General features: G+C 40.1%; 1 long non-coding RNA gene across 2 annotated transcripts; it reads left to right on the forward strand.

Moving 5' to 3' along the window:
• Positions 1–1,178: 1,178 nt before the first annotated feature.
• LOC144367779 (uncharacterized) lies at positions 1,179–7,998 on the forward strand. 2 transcript variants are annotated; one of them, XR_013427280.1, is made up of 4 exons: positions 1,180–1,479; positions 5,550–5,729; positions 6,812–7,017; positions 7,955–7,998. It is a non-coding gene; the product is annotated as an uncharacterized LOC144367779 (long non-coding RNA). The 2 variants fall into 2 exon arrangements; XR_013427279.1 differs by lacking the exon at positions 7,955–7,998 and having other exon boundaries at positions 1,179–1,479; positions 6,812–7,532.
• The last annotated feature ends 16,916 nt before the right edge of the window (positions 7,999–24,914 follow it).

Consider the following 24,914-nt stretch of genomic DNA (forward strand, 5'->3'; position numbering starts at 1 on the left):
TGCCTAATTCATGCAAAATAGGGGTACCATCTTGCGGGCTTTGAAAAGACCAGGAAAGTGATGCCTATGACACCCATCCCAACTCAATCTTTAAGAGGTTAGGGAGAGGCCTGTGTAATCATGTAATATTCCTTCTTTTTCTAAAAAGTGAAAAAGATAATCGATGAAACATAAAAATATCTGATTTTGTGTTCTTTGTTTTTCTAAGCTAAGTGTATATCTTTCAGTACCTGCAGGGAAGTCTCATCATGTTTGACAGACATATAAAAACACTGTTTTTCTCCCGTATAAAAGAAGTGAATTTTGTAATCTTGACAGTACACTAAGATACAATACTTTGGACATGACTTACATGTCCATTTAATATGTATTTAATAAAATTGCAAACTTCTCAGTAGAAAGTTTTCTGACTATATGATTGGCACTTCAATTTTGTCTTTTTTGTATAAATACTCAGTTTATCCTGATTTGGTTAATTTCTCTTCCACTGCTAATCTGCTAGCCAAAAATTCTTGTCACTTGAAAAAAGAACTCTCTTAGTACTTCATTTACCTTTCATTCTTTTATTATTTATTTAGAACTTACTATATCCCTGGCTACATATATGTAAATATGTATAAGGTATGTTTTCTCTTGCAAGAGATAAACCAGCAGTGGAGGTGGTGTGTGCAAAAGTTGAGAGAAAGAGAGAGAGAGAGAGAGAGAGAGAGAGAGAGAGAGAGAGAGAACAGATGCAAACCCCAGCTGTCTTCCCCATGACAGCTCTGATTCTCCTTTCTGTGACAAGCAGCGATCCTTAGGCCTCAGAGGAAACATTATAAGTGAGAAATAGAAAAGAAATTACTTTGCCCTGAGCGGCCAGTGGAACCAAAGCAGAAGAGTGGAGCGCCCTTTTCATCTGCCTGAGGTGCAGGACCTGGGAACCTGCAGAGCTCTAGAGCCTTGGTCAGTAAGGACGTCTGGGCATGTGTCTTCCAAGGCACAGAGTTTACCCCCTTCTCCTCGCTGACTCTCACTGGCCTTCACCGCCCAGAGCTTGAGAGAGCTGAGCGCAGACAGTGAACTGCGTCCAACCAGCGCAAAGCGAGGCTGGACTCCCCGTTGCCCCCACCTGCGCTCCGTCCCTAAGGCGGGGGAAGGCGTAGGCGGGGCGCCAGCTGCGCTCTTGGACTAGGGCGGAGCGCACAGCGTGGTAGCCTCAGGGATTCCGCTTTCCCCACTTTCGCTTCTGGACCCGCAGGGGGCGGGACTCCTTGTTAGACTCCCTTGCCACCTCCTCCCCTTCGCGCTGTCGGTCCCCCTTCCCTCCCACCTCTTCCCCAGTGAACCGCTCCTCCGCCGGCAGCAGGCGGGCAGGCGAGCAGCACAGCGGCGGTGGAGACACGGGTGTGCGAGATGGACGGCTGCAGCAGCGAGACCAAGCTCCAGCGTCCCACGTGCATCAAGCTGGGCGTCCAGGGCACAGACTTCTGCTCACAGGTAGATCCCGCTCCCCAGGAGCGCTGCCACCTCTGCGGACCCTTCCTCCTCTTCATTGCAATATTTATACCTGCACATAACACAATTTGGTCAATTTCATCCCCCAGTACTTGCGCTTTCTCTCCCATCCTCCCGCCCCTTGACCCCATCCTTTACACTACTGTTCTCTCTTCTGTCTTTATGAGATGTTGCATCCCCCCCCTCCCTTTTCTCTCTACCTTCCACATATAATGGATTCAGATGACCCTCACTCTCTGAGTCTGGCTTATTTCACGTTACACCATATTCTCTAGATTCATTTTCCTACTAATGACATAATTTTGTTTTGTTTTCCAGGGCTCAGTAAAACTCTGTTGTGTCTATATGTATCACATTTTCTTTTGTCTTTTCATCTGGTGACAGACACCTAGGCTGCTTGTAGGACTTGGCTATAGTTAATTGTTTTACTATAAACATGAATTGTGCATGTTCTGCATGTTTATAAACATGATTGTGTTTGCTCTATATGTGCTAACTAAGAGTTCTTCTGGATAAATACTGTGGAGTGGTGTAGCTGGGGCATATGGTGGTAATATGACTACACTATTGAAGAACCTTCATATTGATTTCCATAGTGGTTGATCAATTTAGGATTCCACTGAGGGTCCCTGTTCCCTTTTCCCTGCATCCTTGTCAGCATTTCTTACTATTTGTACTCTTGATGGTTGGCATTCAGACTGGAGCGAGATACAACTCAGTGTAGTTTTGATAAATTATTTTTTAAAAGGAGAAAAAATCCTGAAAATTAAGAAAGGAACTTTCGGCCAGGCATGGGGGCGCCCTCCTGTAATCCCTGTGGCTCTGGAGGTGGAGGCAGGAGGGTCTCGAATTCAAAGCCAGCCTCAGCAATTTAGAGAGGCGCTAAGCAACTCAGTGAGACCCTGTGTCTAGTAAAATACAAAATAGGGCTAGGGATGTGGTTCACTGGTTGAGTTTCCCTGAGTTAAGTCCATTGGACGCCCCCCTCCCTCCCAACCAAAAAAAAAAAAAAAAAACAAGAAAGGCACTTTTGCATGACCATGTGATCCTAATATCATTCTGCATTGTTATATGCAAATTTATGTCAAGAAATTGTTATTCCATAGTGAATTTTTCTTCAATTAATAAGCTTATGCTTTACATTAATACTTAAGCAAACCAGAAAAAGTTTAAAATAATAATCTTTGTGATAGAACCATCCGTACGCTATATAAACTGTAGTATTTTCATATCATAAATGAGCATAAAGACTATTTTGTCTCCATCTTATCATCATAATATTAGATGTCACTCACTACTATTGGCTATTCGTCCTTTTCTCTTCCCCTTGACTTCTGTGTTTTGTTGAAATGATATTCTTTTGGACATTCCTTTTTTAAAGTTTCTCAACATCCAGAATTGCTATGTATTTGGGAGCTTTGTTTGATCTATAGAACACAGAGATGTATTCTGGAAGTCCAGTAGGTAGAGAAAAGTTCCTGTATTAAGTGTCCCTGGCTTTTGTTGTTGCCTCATGTTCCAAGAGCTCTGATATCCAGTTTAGAATCCAGTTAGTCAAATAGAAAGACTCTAAAAGGGAAACTTTGTCCTAACATCAATATTCGTATTTTCAAATTTAAGTTTGAAATTCCATATATGAAATTTTTAATATTTTAATATCTGGAGTTTATGGCAAGCAATTGGCAAACATTTTTTGTGCACTTACTGTGACAAAGTGCTTGGAATTCAAACATACAAGATATAAGACCCTCAGGTGGTGTGTGGTATAGTTGCATAAAGTGGCAAGCAGAAAAAGAATTTGTGCACGTTCTGTATCTGTTGGATGGGAATTAACAGAGTGCCATAGAATCACCTAGAAACAGCAACTGAGCGAATTGTAAGCACCAGTTATCAGAACATCCCACTGATAGACTCACTTTAGAAAGCTAGGTAGGAATCAGTCAGGCAATGACATGGTATGAGGCAGGAGTTATAAGTCATTGGAAATGCCATATTAAGGAGTAAGGGACTGAAGGTGCACAGAAATACTCAAGCTTGACCATCTAGAGAACCCAAAGTGGTTTGCAACACTAGAATTAGCATTTTTGTTTTAAAGTGCAAAGAAGCAGGTCAAATTAGTGAAAAGGATCCAAATCATGAAACACCAATCCCCCCAAATAGAATTTTTCTAAAAACAAAGAGTGATATTGAATGATATTAATGACAATAATGCAATCGGGTATACTTTCTGTGAAAATTGCATTGATAGAGTTATTAGAGTCCTTTATTGTATGTGTGTATATGTAGTTAAGTGAATTGAGGAGGAAATGAATAATAAGTATACTATTATAATAATTGTTGAAGATCTGAGCTCTGGAAAGACAAATATGAATATAAAGGAAGAATACTATTTCAGAATTGTGATTAGAAGAATTTATTAATTTATGAGGGTTCTAAGCCTTTCATCTCTTCCTCACCATGAAAAAGGTTTTGAATTTGCCTTTACACAGTCCTCTGTGATTACTGGGGTAGTTTTATAGCTCCCACCTGGGTAGAAGCTGATTCAAAGCCAGTGAAGTCTCTAAGATGTCAAAAGAAAGGAGGAAGACTGCTCATGGTCAATGGGAGATGAACTGAAAAAGAATGGACAGAAGATAAAGGTTGTTGCCTAGAGTAATTTCTGGAGCCAAGCATTTTGTTATTTTAGTGCTTCCTTTTGGCACTGAAGGCTGGGGGATGTTAAATGAGAATAGAAAGTCAATAAGAATGGACAAATCTGTATTAATATTTCGTGGGAAAGTCTGTTAATATATTTAATCTGTTAATGTATTTAAAGGAAGGTAGAAAGCAGAAGGGAATGCAGAAAGTGAATCAATTTTATTAAATGAAGGAAAAGATCAATTTCAGTATCTTCTAAGAAATTCCTATTATCAAGTTAGTCTTCAATTTTTTTTTAACAATGAGCTGTCATTGATGTCATAAAATCAGTTTCTGAACTGAGAAATAAGTAGTCTTGCAGCACTTGTAGATTTATTTACATTTTTTTGGTCTTTATTATAACATTTGAACATTTTATCCAACATTATGCTCTTAACCCCCATCCTCACTGTTTGTGAAAGTTTGAAATACAGTAAGCAAATAGCAATTTGTGTCTTCCCACTTTTAAAGAAAAAAAAAACCTTTTTACAAACAAAACACTTGTAGAAGTCACTCAACAATTAGGCAATAGTATTTAACTTAGAGATATACACAATCAACTCCTTTTCAGTCTAACGTTGACACTTGCCAAACACTACATTATTGGATAATATCAAGTCTGTCTTTTCATATTCAATATCATTTTCTAGGGTTGAATTGCATAACAACCATTATTCATAATTCTATTAATTACTCCCTTTGACTAAAACAACCTCATTGTAGTTACTAATGGATCTCTTCAGTGCTTATTAACACACTACCTTGAATACAACTCTCATGTCTGCTAGCACAATGCACTTTGACCTTCCTAGTACCTGATGTGCTCATCAATAGTACCTTTAACTAACAAAGTAAGAGGTGCTTGAACTGCTGTCTTTTTAATCATCAAAGTTTCCATAGAGCTCAATAATTTTTGTTCTTGTTCTTATCTCAATGAAACTGTCCTTTCCCAATATGTTTTTTAAGAGAAATATACCAAGTATTAAAGAATCAAAATGATGGACTATATTGAAAATCAGTAGTAAGATATGAGAATTATTTTTAATCTTAAATTATATTGACAAATATGATTACATTTTAACCAATTAATCAGTCCTATTTTGCAGGTGTTCAACTATTGAATCTCAGTACTGTGTTACAATGTACTTCATTGTGATTTGGGAGCTCTGAAGGAAGGCAAAGACAGCCACAAGACATGTTCAGTGTCTAACTTTGTACTCCTGTGAATTGAGAGATTGCAAAACACATGCTCACTTATCAAAAGGAAAAAACAAAACAAAACTACTTTTCTCGATCTGAGATTTGATGTGATTTTTTTAAAAAAAAAAAAAGAGGAGAGAATCTTTTTAATATTTATTTATTTATTTATTTTTTAGTTTTTCGGCGAACACAACATCTTGCTTGTATGTGGTGCTGAGGATCGAACCCGGGCCGCACAAATGCCAGGCGAGCACGCTACCACTTGAGCCACATCCCCAGCCCTTGATGTGATTTTAAAGTAGTTTCTTTTGTACCAAATTCAGGACTACATGAGACAAGTATAAATTTATCATCATGTATGTAGTACTTAAAACTACTTCTTATAAAACTGAAATATGAAAGCAGATTTTCAAAATGTTGCAAACGGTTGCTTTTTAGTGTCTTTTCCAGTGGCAGTGTTTATTCTAGAATCTTTTTTCGGATCTTTTACTTTGTGACATCTAGCAAACTTTACTGATAATCAGGGGTGAATAACTTATAAATATCTACAATAAGTATGTAATCAAATCTGATGAAAAAACATTTATGCATGCTTATTACATTTCTCTATATATTTTCAAATGAACTATTTTAAGGATTGCTATTTAAAACTTTATTCTGAAGATGTTAAACTAGAAATGTTCTTTTTGTAATGAATACTCCAGTACAAATAGGAATATTCAAAATTAATCTGGTATTAGTAGTGGCATTTAAAATCCAGTCTTTATATTTGATTTTGTTTTGTCCTTGTCTTCAGTCTGGTGCTAATTTGTATGTTAGTATGAACATTTTCAGGAAATAACTTTGTTCTTCAGAGTCACTTCTAAATACTTGGCATCTAAAATGTTATTAGATGAAAATGGATTGCATTTCATAAAAAAGGACATTTTACAAGACTGTATAATCATAATAAAATAATGACTGGACTACTAATGGGAATTAAATGTGATGCTGGGTGTTCTGACCTGTGGCCTGGAAGCTAGATCTGCATATAAAAATATTTCTATCCCTGCCTGTGAATGTTGAAACTCAAAATAATTAATTCCGTCAAATAATTAATTTTGTTGATAGGACTAAGTTCAGAATATACAACCTCACACACATGTATTACAATTATTCAGAATAACAAGATGATATAAGACAATAATCTTCGATTCTGGCTGTCAAACTTGCTCAGATCATTTCTTTTAGTACTTTTGCGTTTCATGTTACTAACTTTGAATGTAGCATATAAATCATTATCACTACTGCCATTCATGTAGAGTATATTTATTGTCATTGAAGGTTGCTTTTTGTGTGTAAGTATAGGAAAAACTAGTGTTTGTACAAAACACTGCAGTGATATACTCTTCTGAAACTAAGAAAATGCAGCCATGTAATTGTTTTGTATATCATACAGGTCTCTGCATGGAGCTGCAAGTGGAGGAGGATATGAATGAAGTGCTGATGGACTCATTGAAAGAGGTGCTTTGGGCTCATTCCAGCTGTCATGACTTGTCTCACTTTTCTGGCCTCCCAAGCAAGAGTCCAGCCTCCCTCTCTGAGGAACATGTGGTTTACTCTACTCTGGATGGGGCCAGTGAATACACTGCTTCCATGAAAAAGGTGGTGGAATGGGGCTGTAGCTTGGTGGCAGAGTGCTTGGCTATGTGTGTGAGGCACTGAGTTTGATCCTTAGCACTGCATAAAAAACTAAAGAGATTAGAGCATAAAAACAAAACAAATAAAACTGTCCATCTACAATTATTAAAAAAAATTAAAAAGAAAAAGGTGGCTCCTGGTGGGTTCCCAGGTAGCCTCTCTATTCTTCAATTTCAACCCTCTATGTGGGTAGAGAGATCTCCCTGCAGGCAGGTCCCATAGTTACTCATTGGTATGAGTCAAACCCTAGGACCAGGTCTGAAGTACAGGCATTGGGTGGGTCAGGTAGCTTGCACTCTTCCAACTTTTAGCCCCACCTGTCCCTCCTGGCACTCACTGGCAAATGCAAGTTATGGAACATTGCAGGCAGGGATGAGGAGAGTGAATGTATTCAAAGAATCTCATTTAGTTCTTTAGCATGCAGATGCCTAATCATCTATCCAAAAGACTCTTTTGCAGTGGGTCCTCTTATCTCTCCTCTACTTGTGCTGTTAAAATATCAATTCTCCGCAGTGTTTTTTGAACATTTGTGGCTATCCAAGAAGGACAGCAAAATCGCTATTATGTTTCAAAATGGTACCATGTTTGCTTGGCTCTAAGCTCCAGTCCCAAATTCTCATTGCCTATGTATGGCATTTTCCCTGAAGATAAGGCTTTACCCTGTCACCTGCAAAATCCATTAATAGCCAAGGATACTGTGTCAATGGCACACCAATAAATGTTTCCTTTGTGAGAGTTTGCATATTCCATCTAAATCTATTTTCAGTGTCTTTTCTAATCTGAACCAACATGAAACAAAGTGTCTGCTGAGGGAACTTACCCATGTGTTTTAGAAGGCAGCTAGGCACTTTTACCAGAATCTCTTGGGGGGGGGGAAAGTGCATGCTTGACTTTTTTCCAGAGTTCAGAGACAGGATCTGGGTCAATAATTTATCAGAACAGGACTTCCTACTCACAAGGCCAGTTTTTGTGGTAAGTGCAGGGTACCTTCTTTTAAGTTCTCCTTCAGTATTCTTCTCAGGACATCCCAGTGTACCCAGAGAACATTTATATGCTCGTGTTTGCAATGTGTAAAGCAGGAGTAGTTTAATGTGGCTGGTCCAGTCTGGTTTTATTGGCAGGAAATAAATAACATGGTAAGGATGAAGGACAGGAGCCAATGCCCCCAGGTAATTCTGATCATCCAGGGGTGCTGAGCTAACCAATGTGATATGTTGATTGTATATATTCTTCCCTCCAGATCCAGGGAAAAATTGGTCTTCTGTATGTTTGTACGTATTGCACAGAGTTTCAAAGTGTGTTTTTAAAGGATATTGCTTGCTTTCTTCCATATTCCTGTATTAAAGGTCAAAACTTATTATTTCTGAACTTACTGAAATAGAGTTCAAGTAAACTATGAATGCTCATGGGCTTCTGGCATTAAATGAGTCAGAATTGCACTGAAGGACTCCTCATGATATCTTCAGAAACACCTCTCTCAAATCCTTATCGCTTCTCAATGCTGCATGCATTCTGATGCATTCCTTTCTACCTGGGTCAGGAAATTCTTTGTTCTAAGTCATGCTCAGGCTTGAGAGCTGTCACCCAGTTACCCCAGCAGTCCCCAGAAGGGAGAGATGCCTAATTGTTCCTCAGTCAGCATCTCAAGGACTTCCTCACATGGAAGACTCTGACAGTCCCCTGGGGAAGGTCCTCTGAGAGCAAATTGCTGATAGGAACAGGCTGGCACAGCACTTTGTCTCCAAGCTCAACCCAGGTGGAAGGACAGAGAGAAACACGACCATGTACACACAAGCTGCTGATTACTACCAATTCCATTCACCCAAACAGCAATGTCATTCCCCACATAAGTTTGTTTTCCTTTTGGTACTTGTAGAGTTACTCTGAATGAATCAGTCTCGGGATTTCCTGTACCCAGGTCCCATCCACCTTCTCATGTAGAGTCTAAATGCAGGGTTAAATTCAGACTTCCTTCCACATACTTCATCTTTTGTAGTAGGCCTCTCAAAGCAAGGAATGCAGTTAGATATATATCTGTACTTATGTATGTTTTTATCTATACATATGTACGTGTACATGTGTATACATATACATTTATATGCCTAAATGTATAAATATATACACATGTACAAATATATTTTTTAATAGTATCAAAAGAAAAGTACCAAGAAAGTACATGAAGTACCAACATTGGGTGTGTAGTAGTCTGCAGGAGGTAAACTGGCAAGTGCAAGAATGTGTGAACAATTGCTCAAAAAGTACCAGAATATTGGTTTGAAGGCTTCAAAGGGATATTGTCATAGAAATCTGTGTCCAAATCCTACTATCCCATCATTCATTGAGTTCTAGTTATAAATTTCCCCTTGTATCCTACCTTAGGGATTTTAATTTCCTGATTGAATTTCAGGCACCAGAATTGGCCTCCTGAAGCTGCAGGAAGATGAAGATGCTTCTTTCTTCCTCAGTAGGCATATCAAGGACCTCCTCATCCAGCATGACCCTGAGGGCCATGGAGAGGAACTGGCTGAAGAGCACAAGTTGGCAGAGCATTTTGTAAGGTGCCCAGAGGCCCTGCTCACAGAAAGATGTTCCAAGGTGCCCAGCTCATGAGAGATTCCATTAGGCAAGTGATATTTGTACCTGCTCTCCTGGTATCTGCATCTTGTGTGTGGTCTTGAATGATGGAGACTGCCTAAGTGGGAGGACAGTAGATTCACCCACTAGGCAGAGGTCATACTATCCCATATGTTCCTTCCTGAACCAGGCATGTGCCTTTAAGATGGCAGGCAGCAAATACCTAGCATACTTTCAGGAAGGAGAGTGTGACAGGTGCAAGTTTGTGAAATTGAAAAGAGCATGGCCTAAGAAAGAAAACTTTTAAGGAATTTGCAGGCTGATTTAATTGTGGGCCAAGGGAGATTTATCTTTTCTGGTTATGTTTTCTCTTCTCCAAAATATTGCTTAAAATGCACATGGCATGATAGCTGTAGCATGTAAACAGGGAATGTTTATGAGTGTACTTTCTAAAGTCACTCTCAGGGTTTGTTTTAGGGAGTTGAAGTAGTAAAATCTGAGGGTGGGATGTAGGGTACACTTTAATACTTAAGAAGTGACATGGAGAGAATTTTCCCTGGTTAAGTGATAGGAGCAGGCATGGAGGGTCCTGTGTAGTTCCTAGATGTATGGAGTTCCTAGATGTATGACAGGGTTGTCTTTCTTCCCTGAAGAGGAATGCATATGTTTTCTATGAAAGGCGTATTGGGAAGTAAATCACTGTGCCTGGGAAGCAGCCATGTAATGGGAGGTAGGTATAGCTGAAATTTACCAGCATTCACCAGTTGTTTCCAGTTTCTGTTCATGTGGGGAAAAAAGGACATTTTTCCCTCTGCCCAGTTAAACAACTAGCATGCTGCTCGTGAGATCTACTTTATGGGGGCCACTTTGTTTCATGGATAAGAATACCTGGGCAGGCCATTTCTTTAAAGAAATGCATGAGATCTTTCTAAATTCATACCGATATTTTCTCTGAGCCATGATAGGCTACAGTTTTTAATGGATGAGATAGAACTGCCTAATATCTAAAGGGGGTTTAATAAATTCAGTTGTAGGAAATAGTGAAGAGCATCATGATGAAGAAAAGCATCACTTGAATCACTGGCCCCCAGGGAATCATCATGGGAGGGTAATTATCAGACAAAAAGAGCACATAAACAGGCCAAAATAGCTGCAAAGGTAAAAACCATCTACTGGTGTCACTGGTTTCCCTTGCTAAACCACTCTGAATTGCCTGTTTTGTGTTGAGCATTTTTATCATCTGTCTGAGAAGTCTTGGGGGCTTTCTCCTTTAAAAGAGTCACTTGTTCCTTTGAAAGAACTAAAATGAGAATGACATGAGTAACTTCTTTCTGAAGTGTTATTCCAAGATCCTGGACAGTTCTGCTATAGCAAAAACAGCAGCTACACACACAGCAACAACATATCAGAATATTGTGTAGGTAGAAGGCACAAGTTCTCTGGGACCTTCCACATGCAGGAAGCTATATTCACTTGATAGGAGAGTGTAAAATTCAACTTTGGTTATGCATAAGGTTGACTCACTCCTGTGGTTTTCACTCTGAACACTTTTCTGTATCCAAAGCTGCTGTCCTGCTCTTCTCTGTAACTGCCACACTGACGCAGAGCCAACTCAGTGTCCAAATACTATAAAAATTATCCTTTAAACACATGGCGCTGTCCCTGAAATCACACTTTGTCGGCTGTTTTGCCTTCTCTTCCCAGATCCCTCAGCTCCACTGCCTCTTTCTCCTGGGAGCCATGGTCTTCCTAAATCACTGGCACATGGATGCTTTTCTAACACCTATCTTTTAGAATAAGAGTAAGTCAACTGTAAGCCTTTCCTTCAGTCAACCTTTAACTTTCATACAAATTAAAAATTTAATAAAAAAATTTAAAACTGGCAAGAGCCCCAATTACAAACCCTAGAGTGCAATGTGGATTATAGGTGGGAAACAAAGTGTTCTTAGGGTAGTTTTCTCTTCTTCACATGCAGAGTTATGTGCAAGACTCTGTATGTGGCACTTGTGGATTCATTGAAGGGGACACTAACTAGAAGGCTTTAGATGACACTGTAAAGGGACTTCATCTTAAAGACAGTGGTAGGCAACCACTTTTATGCACTCATTCAGTGTATCCTGCCAGGTGCTTCAGTGCTTGGTCTTCACTGGAAACTGTGAACACAGAGATGGGTAGAACATTATCTTAGCTTTTACAGAACTGTCAGTCTGGTGAACAGCAAGTGAAAGAATTGATAGTGGGCTAATTGATGAGTGTAGCCAGTGCTGTATCAAAAAATGTTGGTAGTCAGGGTGATCCCCCTACTTGTTGTTTCCAACAGGTCCCAGCATAATGATGGATGACTTCTCAGACCAACACCTGCTCTCCAGTTTGGCTCATAGAAATTCATATTCTCAAGATCTGAAGATGATTTTGATGACATCAACAGATACTGAGTATGTTCTGGCCAGCTGGAGAAAGAGGCAGGATAAGTAAGACACATAAGTTCTTCCTTGCGAAGATTATCGTGATGTTTTCTCTAGACCTCGGCATTTTCTATCCACTTCAAAACAAACTAATATTGTCATTCCTCAAAGTTCAACTCTTGTTTTTACTCAAACTTCATTTCAAATGCAGGTAAATAATCGAAGTAATTTTCAGGTTTGCAGTCCAAAGGGAGGAAGGTGGGGCTAAAAGCCAGGCTTTCTGACATTCAAGTGGATGAGAGTTCATGACTCTTGTGTTCATAGAAGCAGAATAAACTAACTCCCCTGCTTTGCTCCTCAGTTTACCCTGTGACGTGTGTAAAATGTAAAATCTCCATGTATCTAGAGAACTTACATTATAAGTGGGTTAAAGCAAATGAATGCATTTGCTGAGGTCCTACAGATAAAGCATTGGGCTCATTTCCCTGCAGCATGCTAGGAAGGGTATCCAATCCTTACTGAAAAGAGCTTAACGTATCTGCTTCAGATTCAGCCATGGTTCTCAGTAGGTGAGAACATTGATTGCAGACACCAGTAGCCTGACCTAGTTAAGGGAAGATTGCCATGAAGAGCAGAGTCAGCACTGGACATTATCTGCTTTGGACTTAGTAAGAGGGATCTGGAAATTTTCTTTCCAATGAGTGTCCCACAGTTGAGGGTTCACAAAGACTTAGCATGGCTCCCCTCCATGTTTCTATTCACCTTTCCATGTTCCTATTGCCTGAGCCAATTGGAACTTTTGTAATAAGTGAGGAATTCCTTCAGAGTCCTATACACCAACAGATGTCCCAGTGAGAGAAAAGAGGCCACAATAAAAATGGAGTATAACAAAATAATATTAAGAGAGTGCAGAACACAATTTCAAACACTCATGGTTTACTCTTCGTTCTGTATTTTTAGTGGATTTTGAAATAATGGCTGCATATTCAGAGAAGAACATTATGACTATGTTACATTGACAGTTTTGCATTGTTCCCTTGAGGAAAAGCCTTATGATCCACCTTATTATTAAGGAAATAATGAGGTGACCACTGGGTAGTCCTGTAGATAATTTTAACTTGTTGGGAAACCATTTTACTTCGAGAATTCTCAAGATATACCTGTAGGAGTAATGTGAAATATGGTGTTTGGAGAAGGGAACAAAGAAAAGTTGGTAACATTGGCATGAGGGTACACAAGTACTGAGACTGCCCAATGAGTGGTGGTCTACATCTGTAGTGACCTTCTGAGGAAACCAGTGGGTCAGCCATCATGAGGCCATTGGAAGGCAGAGGCTCCCACATTCCATGACATCTCCCACCTTCTGATTCTGTTAGACTGTTACCTAGCCCACTCAGCCCTACCTCCTCATTTCTGTCTTGAGTCCGTGCTATAGACTCAGGTGTGTGAATCCTTGTTTGAAAGGTGAAGGAGTTTGAAGTGTTGTGGACTGCTGAGTACTTAGTTCTCAACAGTAAGTGAATCGTGACAGCTGCTGTCTTCCCTTAATCCCAATGAATTCTACTTGGGTTATTTTATTTTTTTTTAAATATTTGGGTCAGAAGCACTCAAACACTGAGCCACATATGCAGCCCTTTTTTGTATTTTATTAAGAGAAAGGGTCTCACTGAGTGGCTTAGCACCTTGTCATTGCTCAAGCTGACTTCTAACTCTAGGTCCTTCTGTCTCACCTTCTGAGCCTCTGAGATTATAGGCGTTTGCCACTGCATCCAGCTCTTGGATTCACTTGTTTTTAACCCATAACATGTTTGGGTTTCCTCTTTGCAGGTCCTGGCTGTACATTTACTGTACAAACATGGCAGTATTCTTCAGCCCTTCCCCTGATGGAGGGGCTGAAATGAACCTTGACGGAGAGCCTCAGATGAAATTGAAAGAAATCATACGGGGACTACAAGCCGAATTACAAGAACACAAACTGAATTTCCGTGATCTGGAAGAAAAATTCATCTTATGTCAATCTACCGTGTATACCCTGGCCAACGAGTTCCAGAAATATCGTAAGTTGCAGATAGGTTTATGGTCACTAAAGTGAGGTATGAGTGTCTGTTTCCCCTCTGAGAAAAAGATCTTCTCCAAAACTTTTTCTCCTCTTTTCTTTCATCAAAAGGATAATCCATCATTTCTAGAAGTAAAGATATTGTTATTTTGCCTTCAGTTTACTAACAATGGAATAATGAAACACAAAGACTATAGCAACTTCTAGTTTACAGGGAAGTGTAGGGTGGGCATAGGTTAATTCCCAGTTACTGATGTCTACTGGAGACATGAAAATGCCTTTTCATCCTCAAGAATAGCTCAAATCTTTTATATCAGGATCCAGTTTGTACCATATTAGATCCACAGACATATAACGGCCGTGTTGGTAAAGGTCTGGGACTAATGATTCTCCACTGAGTTCAGGCTTCCCCTGTGTTTGTAGTGAGTGATGTAGAAACTACTCATTGACTGACTGGACATTTCTGAATTTGATTTCAGGGAGTGGTGCAGAGGAGGAGAGTGGAAAAGAACAGGAATTACTGGCTCCCAGGTAACAATGAGTGTTAAGAGCCTGGAAGAGGATGGGTTAAATATGAGGAGGGTCCCCAGATGAGCAAACCAAGAGGTACAAAGTGTCCACACTATTCACATGCACAGGCAAACACAAGCTCCTGGTATGACTGCATTCCTCAACCATGGAAGAAGTACATCTTTTAAGGAGGTGTTTTTCTTTTCTCTGTGGTTCTTGTCTGTATCCAACTAGAAATAATCAAACTAACTAAATGTTTTTTTTTTTTTTTTACCTCACAGAATCTACATCTCCTGTCTTGTATGGGTCCATTGAGTATGAGATATAAATCGATTTCTTTCTGGTTGATAGGACATTTTGGCAGGGATATCATAGCCTTGGGTTTGGGGAATACACATACACACACACACACACACACACACACACACACACACATACATATACAAATGTGCCCACAAACACACACATAAAGTTCATTTTCTGTGTATGCTGTGGCTCATGGTTGTATCACACAGGGAGAGTGGAGTCTCTGTCCTCAGCTCTTTTCTAGTCAGTAGATTGAGCCCCTCTTCCTATCTCCTGTCATAAAGACATGTGCACCCTGCCCACATCCTAGGAGGATCATTTTCTTTCTCTTTGAAAGGAGTACCCTCTTGCCCTTCTGTGACCACTCCCTTAGGCCTCTATTTAGACCAACTGGGACTCATATTTAATCCTCTCGTTTAATTGTACTCTTTATCCCTCTAGTCTGAGACAAGCCCCACAGGAGGAGAAAGAAATCCTGCAGGACGTATTGAATGAGGGCTGTAACACTTGCCCCAGTCACTCTGAATCATCAGATATCCACCAGCCCACCTGCTTCAGTGATGATCTCTTGGGTGAGCATGAAGTTTCCCTTTGTCTAGCTGCAGCTCATGACCACCCCATTAAAACACAAATGCACTTCTATTAATTATACTTCTGAGGGTCCAGTGACAAATTCAGGATGGTAAACCTAGAACTAACAAGATCAGGGAAGTTGTAGAGACTGTAACCTACTCATAGGTACCATTTATGTGTGTGCATATCAGGGCTCTGCATGACCTTATTCTTACAACCTAGGACAACTTATCTCTCCTAAGTGTTCTTGCTCATGTTTAATTCTTTGATTACAAGCACAAGCCTCTAATCCCAGCTGCTCAGGAGATTGAGGCAGGAGGATCTTGAGTTTAAAGCCAACTCAGAGGGCATGGGATGTGGCTCAAGTGGTAGGACAGTCACCTAGCATGCATGAGGCACTGAGTTCAACTCTCGGCACCATAAAAAAATAAAAAATAAAGGTATTGTGTGTCTATCTAAAACTAAAAAAAAAAAATTTAAAGTTTAAAAAGCCAGCCTCAGGAAAAAGCAAGGCAGTAAACAACTCAGACCCATCACTAAATAAAATACAAAATAGGCCTGGGGATGTAGTGCAGTGGTCATGTGCCCCTAAGTTCAATTGCCAGTACCAAAAACATAAAAGAGAGAGAACATTGAAATGGTTAATTTTGCTTCCATTAAAATGCTAGAATCAGGTGGTAGTAATATTTATACTAGAACTGTTCTGAAAGAGGAATTTCCTTCTAGTACACTGCCAAAGTTAACTTTGCGATCTTAAAAAAAAAAAAATCCCTAGTATTGAGAAAAATGAGGCTCAGGGCTTTTAATCCTCTTCATAGAGAATGAAACTGGTTCTATTTGAGAATTGTGAGGGGGCCCAGAGCCACTAAGTGTTGGAATGAGCTTTGTGGAAGGAAGGAAGCTGCAGTTAGTGAAATCCAGAAGAACCTGGATGAGTATCCAGGGATCAGGAGACCAAAATGCATTTTGACTTTGTCCAATTACATGAAGAGCATTCCATAATGATCCCCCCAGTCAGAGACGATGTGCATGATGGATCAGCATAGCATTTCAGACCATTTCTTTAAACTCAACATGTGAGTTCTCCCAGGTTAAGTCCCTTAGTTGCTCCCTGAATTATATATACATAAATTATGTCTTCTTCTGAGGGAGGTGTCTGTATTGGAATGAGTGAAGGGGAGTTATTTAGTGACTTCTGCATTTCTGAATATGTTTACAGAACACCATGACAATGAGGACAATGATAAAGAAGAGTCACTTTATTTCAGGTAACAATGAATGACCAGGGGCTAGAAAAAAAATGGATAAAATAAAAGGGGTGCAGGAATCCTAAAAGTACAGAGCATGAGGTCAAATGTAGTCAAAGTTTCTTAAAGGCCCAGTAGGAGTGCTGATTGCAGTGAAGTTGTTGATTCAACCCAAGATGATGGAACCCATTAGCAAAATTCTTTGTCTTCTTTATAGTATTGTAAGAGTAAGTCTTCTCAAGAATAACTGAGCAGCCTTGGGCACTTCTAGATCTTAAATAAATCATATGTTCCCTTTGTAAATGTCAAACTCAGGATGAGACTCAAAAATCATTTCTGTACTGTTAGCCTGAGCTCATCAACAGGTATTCCATAGCAAGAAAAATAGATAGAATAAAAATGATATCATGTCATAATATGGATGTGCAGAATAAAAATGATATCATGTCATAATATGGATGTGCAAAGAAGGCAAAATGTCTCTGAGACTCTTGAATTCAGGAGACTATTGATCAGACACTTGTGTCTAAAATTCACCATGCTTTATGCACAAGGTTGGCCCCTGCTATGCTTCTCATTGTGTGATCCTTCTGTGACTGTGTCTTATAGGTGAGTTAAGCCTCCTTCCTCATTAGCTTGTTATCTTGTTATCACTACACTGAGCACTGGTGGCCCTTGGTTTCTCTCATACCGTGGCACCTAAACTATGTCCTTGAGATGAAAATGGTTTTCTGGATCATTTTTGAAGGGAGGCTCCTGTTTTGAACTCCACCCTTCTGCTTTGAATCGGGACCAGCTGGGAGACTGTAACTTCTAAATCACCATGATTTCATCTTTTGTTCTTCCCTGCCTCAGCTGTCTCAGCAGTATCAACAGTGAATTTCAGGAAGAGGAAGAGAATGACCTCCAGCTGGATGAAAAATATTTTCAGTACTCTGGTCATCCTAATTCATGTGACACACAAGAACTTGTCATAAGCTCTGTGTTCCCATCACATGAGTGTAAAGTCAGCTCTACTGTGGATGGAACCAGTGAGTACTCTTATCCTAATTCAGATGAATGCAACTTGTCTCCCTGGTAAATCACAAATTCTCTGCACTCAACTCCACTATCTAGGCTGAGACATATGCCTGAAGAGCCAGGAGACCATTTTGTTTCTCAGCAGGTTTAGAGGTCAGGTGGATCTGAAGCTTTGTTATTTTTCTTGCCAGGTCAGTTTTTTTTTAATCCTGGTCTGCAATGTGCCAGCCACAGTTGCAGGTAGACTGGAGTTAGGAGGAGGGGATTAGAAGCATCTCACAGACATCACTACAACTTGTTCCAGGAGGGATTGGTCAGACCTCAGTCTTTAAAGGGGTTAAATCATTCCTTCTGCAGTGTCCTTGGAAATTGCATTTAGAGGGATTGGTCAGACCTCAGTCTTTAAAGGGGTTAAATCATTCCTTCTGCAGTGTCCTTGGAAATTGCATTTATTTTCTAATGATTTCCTCTCTTCTTTTCATGAGATAGAATATTCAAAAATCATTGTGGAGGTCTTTTATGGTTCTTGAGTGTTAATGCACTTTCTCAACTTCCTCTGAGAAGGCTATCCTTCAATTAATCATTCCTGTTTCTGTTCCACCATACATTGCTGTAGTTTTCAACCCAAAGGAGCACAGATGATTCTTTCCTCCATAGATTACATGTTGAATCATGTGTTCCATCTGAGAGTTATGTTCTCATGTAAATTGTCAATGGCCAGTGTACATGATGGGGAACTGCCCCAGTTATTCAGACAGCAGAGAGCATTTCTCTCCACAATTCCCAGGAATGTCACTCTTGTTGAACAAGAGCCATGAGTGGTGGAAGCTTTATAGAGTATGTAGAGAAAAAAAATATATTCTTCTTGCCTCTCACTCAAGGTAGAGTTAAACTTTTCCTCAGATAAACTTTTGAAATTCTTGGGAGTCTTTACTCATTAAATCAGTATTTAGGAAGAGCAGAAGTCTGATGTCTCACTGTATCAGAATGTTTTATAGTAAAATTAACTGACTAAATTTATTTTCCAACTCTTGCTTTAGTCAGTGCCTTTTCAGGTGTGACCATCTTTTTCTTTTTCCCATTTCCACTGAGGTGCAGTGATGCAAAAGTTTAATCTCAGTGTCACAACATTTCAGAAACAGAAATAAAATACATGTGTGAACTGTAACCACTGCCAAGGGATCTCTGTATACAGACTACTCCATTAAATCCTCAAGAGACACTATTCACAGTTGGTGGTGTCTCTACAATAGTGATGAGGACACTGAGATTCAGCATGGTCACTGCCCCCAAATCTCCACTAGTGTGTGGTGGGAACACAGGGCCCATGTCTGCCTGGCTCCTCAGCCAACATATTTTTACTGCTGTGCAGCCTGATCTTTCAAAGAGGAGGCTGGGTTGGGTGTTCACCCATTTCTAATTCTGTATGTTACAAATGTTTTTGAGACAATTTCAAAGAGAAACAGACATTGCTTCTCTGGAACAAAGAATTCATAAGGCCTCTCACATGGGTTTTTGAGCTATTAATCAGTATACTTTGTCCCTGGGAAGAGCCAGTGCCTCATCCATTCCCTCCAAATAGAGATGGACACATTCACCTTTATACATGAATCTGAAATGAAGAAAAAGAGCATTCTAATTGTACTAATATTCATCCTGTGTGGGTTCACTGACCCTAATGTGTATATTGTGAACAGGACACAGGTGTAACTACAGTAGTGGTGATGACCTCTCTGCTCGGACCTATCCTCTGTGTACACAGAAAGCCCTGCAGAAACAACATGAATATAACTAAGCTACAACTTGATATTTTGTTGAGGACTTTTGCATCTTGCCCACTAATGGCATGCAACAATACTTTTAGAGTTTGATAAATGGCTCCAATAGTTGCAGAGGATCTTCTACTGTGAGCCTTGAAAAATGTCAGCAAGGTTCCTTCCTGATAGAAGCAGGCAACCGAAAACAGGAGAAAATTCTAACCCAATTTAAAATATTTATTGCAGATGACCTAGAGGGTAGTAGTAGCTCTGTAGTCATTCACGGAAGTGGTAGAGAGAGTGAGTCTACATTGAATTACAGCCACTTTGAGACCAAACTACCCCAAAGCCCTTCAGTCTGAGTTCAAGGTAGTTTAAATGTAATATCCTTGAGGGAAGGTGAGACTTTCCCAAGGGACTTCACAGATTTGGCCACTTTTCATAATAGATACTATATGTAGGAGGGGCTGGAGGTTTAGACACAGTGGAAATAAATATTGTACCCAATGATTGAGGGATCCAGCCTCAAGGAACTGAAAGAAGTAGATTGAAGGGGAGGAAATTTGATTTGATATAATGATACTAAATCGGTTTTCATGAAAAGGAATGGGCCAGGATTTCAGGGGTTGGACATATAAAAGGAGTTCTCCTTCCCACCAAAATTATGTAACGACAGAGTGGCTGGTAGAAAGCATGCTGTACAAGACCTTTGTGAAGAAACTGTCCAAGTTGCCAAGAGTCCATGAAGAGATTCTTGTGTCAGTGGCCATTTTCAATCCTTCAGGGTCTAATCTCCTTTTTTTCTCTGTTTCACCATTGCTTTCACAAACAGGTATATTGGTTTAAGATACTTTCTCCTTCAGGTCAAGAGGATCTCTCATGCATGTTACTGAGTGTCTTCAATGACAGATGATTAATAATGGATGAACTGAGACTTGGGGACACACAGTACATGACAGGCAGGGAGCAGCACCTGTAGACAAAGACCTGAATGCTGGAAGACAGAGAAGCAGAGTGAGAGTCAGGGAGGAGACAGCCTGACAAGGAAGGATGGTGTATTGGAGTGTTGGGATGTGATGTTGGATAACTTTGTGGGGCCAGGAATGAGGACTTCAAATGCAGGATAGGGAGTTGGAATTATTCAGGGGGATGTAGGAATGCAGTTTTCCCAAGCAGCGTGGGAACATGGTAAGAGCAGGACATTGAGTTAGTGGTTAGTGAGGCTGGGCTCAGTGGTCCCAGCAGGAGGTTCTCTCATGGCCAGGAGCATGAGGGCAGCTTGGGTAACACTGTGCAGCTGTATCTTAACAAACGTTAACCTGTGAGACAGTTGATCTTTGGGGAACTTCACAAGAAGAGAAGATAGTGAGGAGGAGAGTGGAAGAATCTAGACACCAGTGATGAGAGTATGATGAGGTGTGCTCTCAGGGTGATGGAGCCAAACAGTCAGATTGAAGAAATTTTGAGAAAACTGAAGCAGATCGTGGTGAGAATGAGGGATTTTCAAGGAGAGTGTGTGGAGAATACAGTAGTGGGCAGCAGGCCCTATTGTACCCAGTTCTTCCTGAGTCTGACCTGGATAGACATGAGGCTGCTGGAAACCTCCAGTCAGCTCAATTTCTGAGGACATTATTCATTTCCCTAGGGACATAGAACTCAAGTATATCAGGAGGAATGTCCAATTTGCCTCTGTAGTATGTGGAAAATATAAGGATTATGGACCCGATATCTCTTCACAGTTTCATACAGTTGATTTACAATAAGGAGCCAGCTCCTCTGCTGCATTGCTTATAGCTGCTAACAGCCTCCAGGTGGCAACAGACTGTATATGTATATGGATTGTAGGTGGTATATAAGCCACAAGGAGTCATAGGCTTCCAAAATGCAGAGAGGGTCCCATAACTAGGAATGTTATACAACCACTGGACACCCCTCTCCATGGTATCCTAGATTCTTTCCATGATCTTTCCTCCCTCGGGGGAGAGATCAATAAACCTTTTAATTTCAATCAGGTCACTGAGTCTCAATAGAATGTCCTCTCTACAAACAGTGATGGAGTTTAATAATCCTGGGAAAATAGCCTTGAACTCATTTTTTTCTTCAAAGCCATCTTAAGTGGATGATTTTTCTTCAGCGACACTCTTTTCTGGACACCTGCCTTTGTTGTTGTTGTTCTTGTTTAGTAACATATGACAGTAGAATGTATTTTGCAAATTACACATTAGTAGAGTATAACTTATCCTGTGGATGATCCCGCTCTTTTTGTTTATGATGTGAATTTACCCTGGTTATGTATTCAAATACAAGGCTAGTTAAGGCTAGTTAAGTCCAGTTAATTCTATTGTCTTTCCTGTTTCTCCCTCTCCTCCCATCCTTTTATTTTCCTTTGTCCAATACAGTAGATTTCTATTATTCCCTTCCTCAACCTCCCTTTTTTCCGGTTATCATCTAGAAGTCAGAACACATAGCCTTTGGTGTTTGGGATTGGCTTATTTCACTTAGCATGATATCTCCAGTCCATCCATTTTCTGCAAATGCCATTGTTTTATTTTTCTTTATGGCTGAGTAATATACCATTCTCTATATACATTACATTTTCTTTATCCATTCATCTGTTGATGATGTCAAATGGTGGTTTCATTCCAAGTTTTCTAAGGAATCTTCATACTGCTTTCCATAGTGGCTGCTCTAATTTTCAGTCCTACTCAAATTTTTGAGAGTACCTTTCTCACCCCATTCTCCACCAACATTTATTGTTACTTGAATTCTTTATAATTGCCATTCTAATTCAAGTGAGATGGAATCTCTGCATAGTTTTAATTTGCATTTCTCTAGTTGCTAGAGATAATAAAGAGTTGTTCATGTATCTTTTGGCCATTAGTATTTTTTCGGCTGTGAGGTGCATGTTCAGTGCTTTGCCCATTTATTTATTGGGTTATTTAATGTTTTTTTTTCTTTTGGGTTTTTTGTTTTTTGAGTTCTTAATACATCCTGAGGATTGAATGCTCTTGTCTAATGTGCATGTGGTAAAAATCTTTTCCCATTCTGTAGGTGCTCTCATCACGTTATTAATTGTTTCCTTTACTCTGAAGACGCTTTGCAGTTTGCCATCCCATTTATTGATTCTGGCCTTCTTAGCATCCAGGCACAGAAACCAAAGGTGACATATCCATCACACTCATGATCTCTGTCACTGTACCTGAGACACAAGCTGGTTTCCCCAACAGACAGGGACATAAGAAATGGGCATTCTGGGTGGGGGTACTAAAGAAAGAAAGAACTGGGATAGTTACCCTGTTCTCCTTTTAGGTGTCACTAAGAAGGCCTGCCTCCAATGGCCTTTGAGTGGGCATGTGAGCCCCAGTGTGTCAGAGATGCAAGCCTCAGATGCACACCTGGATGTAAATACCCAAATGAGTAGTTGTCAGGGGACAATGTTGGATCACCAGTTAATCTGTGGTGATGGTGGAGCCAGGCTGAGTCTTTCCTCTGCTATCGATAGCTGTGTAGCCAACACTGACCCTGGAAAACAGTGGATGCTCTTCCCAGATAGGAAAGGCAAGGGAATTTGTAAGCTCTGATCCACATGTTGGTTGTCAGAATATTGTGGGTGGCAGAGATGGTGGGTCTCTACATGTTCTCTCGGTCAGACTTAAAGCTGCGATTCTCTGACATAGTGATGTGAGCTGGAGCCTGGGGCCTAGGGTTAAATACACTCTCAGGTCCTGGGCTGGCCTTTACCAAGTGCATATCTTAGGTGCTTTCATCTCTTTCATGGTTTATTAAAATAATTTCCATAGTACCAGTTCAATAAAAATAAAAATTTTTTAATGAAAGATTTGACTCTGTAATCTCAAATCATCAGATAACTTCTGGTTATTTGATAAATATAATTTCACAAAAGATATTTTCATTGGATATAGAGCAATTTTTCAGTAATAGTATAAATCCTGGGCCCACAATTCTGTGTCCTGACATATCCAGCTCACTTTTCACCTTTCCTCATCTCTTTAAATTAATGTGACACCTTCACCCAGAAAGTGCACAAATTGTCTCCTTGCTGATTCCACACTGAGTCCATCCTCTCCATTCGTCTGTCTTCATATCCATGTTGCCAGTGTCCTCACAAGGACTCAATTCTGCTCAGATGTGAAGACTGAGTTTTAGTCCCTCCTTGTCCCCTTAATCTGGGTTGTGTTCATCTTGATTCTCTGTCTCCCTCAATATCAGCTTCTGGAGCCTCTGGTTCTCATGTCAGGTGCCACACTCATCTGACAGATGTGGGCACCCTTGCACTCATTACAAACATCTGAGGGCCATGCAAGAGAAGAAACACCTGTGCCTCATGTAGAGCACTCCCTGGCATGGGCTCTGTGTGTGTCACTGGTGTGTAGTTCTTGAAGCACGTGTGAAAACTTGCGGAGGTTCACCATCTTTTCTTCCTGCTGGACTCTACTGGGTTCTCCCACAATCCCAGTCAAGACTAAGCCTACAGGCTCAGTTGAGTGATTGTGTTCTGGTGTCTCACAGGGAATTTTTGAGCATCTGCTTTTCAAACATCTCTTTTTTTCCCTCAGGTTTCTAAATTATTTCTGACTTCTTGTGGCCAGAATATTGATATTATACAATCCCACATGTGAATGTTCATAATTTTCTGTTCATCAGATATATCCATTATATGTTAGGCATATACAGTAGTTCTATTAGTAATAATGCCTGTATATAAAATAAGTCAGTCAGAGTAAGATTTAAAATATTCCAGGGATGATTCTTCCCCAGTTCTCTACTTTCATATAGTTTTCCTTCTACTATGATTTTGCTTAAATTTGATGATCACTTCCTGACTAAAAGCTCTGCCTAGATCTCTAGTGGTATTATTGCCTTTTATATTGGGGAGCTATAGGTGTCTATAACTTCCATATTTCTTGAATATTTTCAAGAATTGTAACCACACTTGCCTCCTGTCAAGTTTATCATACTGGATATGCCAGAATCATCAACAAAATGAAAGTATCAGTCTCAATGTCTTTATATTTATGTGGTAGTGAGGATAGAACCCAGGGCCTCATGCATTTGAGGCAAGTGCTCTAACTCCAAGCTACAACCCCAGCCCTGAAAGTATCAGTCTCTATAAGCTACACATAAATCCTTAGACTTTTTTGTGCAAGGCTGCTTTCTTGATTAGGTGACCCTTTGGGGTCAATAGTTGTGTCACAGGATAATAGTTCCTGTTTTATTTTCAGAACTGAATTTGGATACTTGCATTGAACTGCAGAACCTTCCCAAGCTTGAGGGTGATGCCCTTGGAGGCTTGGCTGTCAAAACACCTGGATGTGAGCTGCATGTCCTCACTGATACCATGAGTGTCATGAAACAGAAGATCATGAAAAGGAAACAACTCTTCTGCAAGTGG

This window comes from Ictidomys tridecemlineatus, chromosome 11 (genome assembly GCF_052094955.1).
Source record: "Ictidomys tridecemlineatus isolate mIctTri1 chromosome 11, mIctTri1.hap1, whole genome shotgun sequence".
Taxonomy (NCBI): domain Eukaryota; kingdom Metazoa; phylum Chordata; class Mammalia; order Rodentia; family Sciuridae; genus Ictidomys; species Ictidomys tridecemlineatus.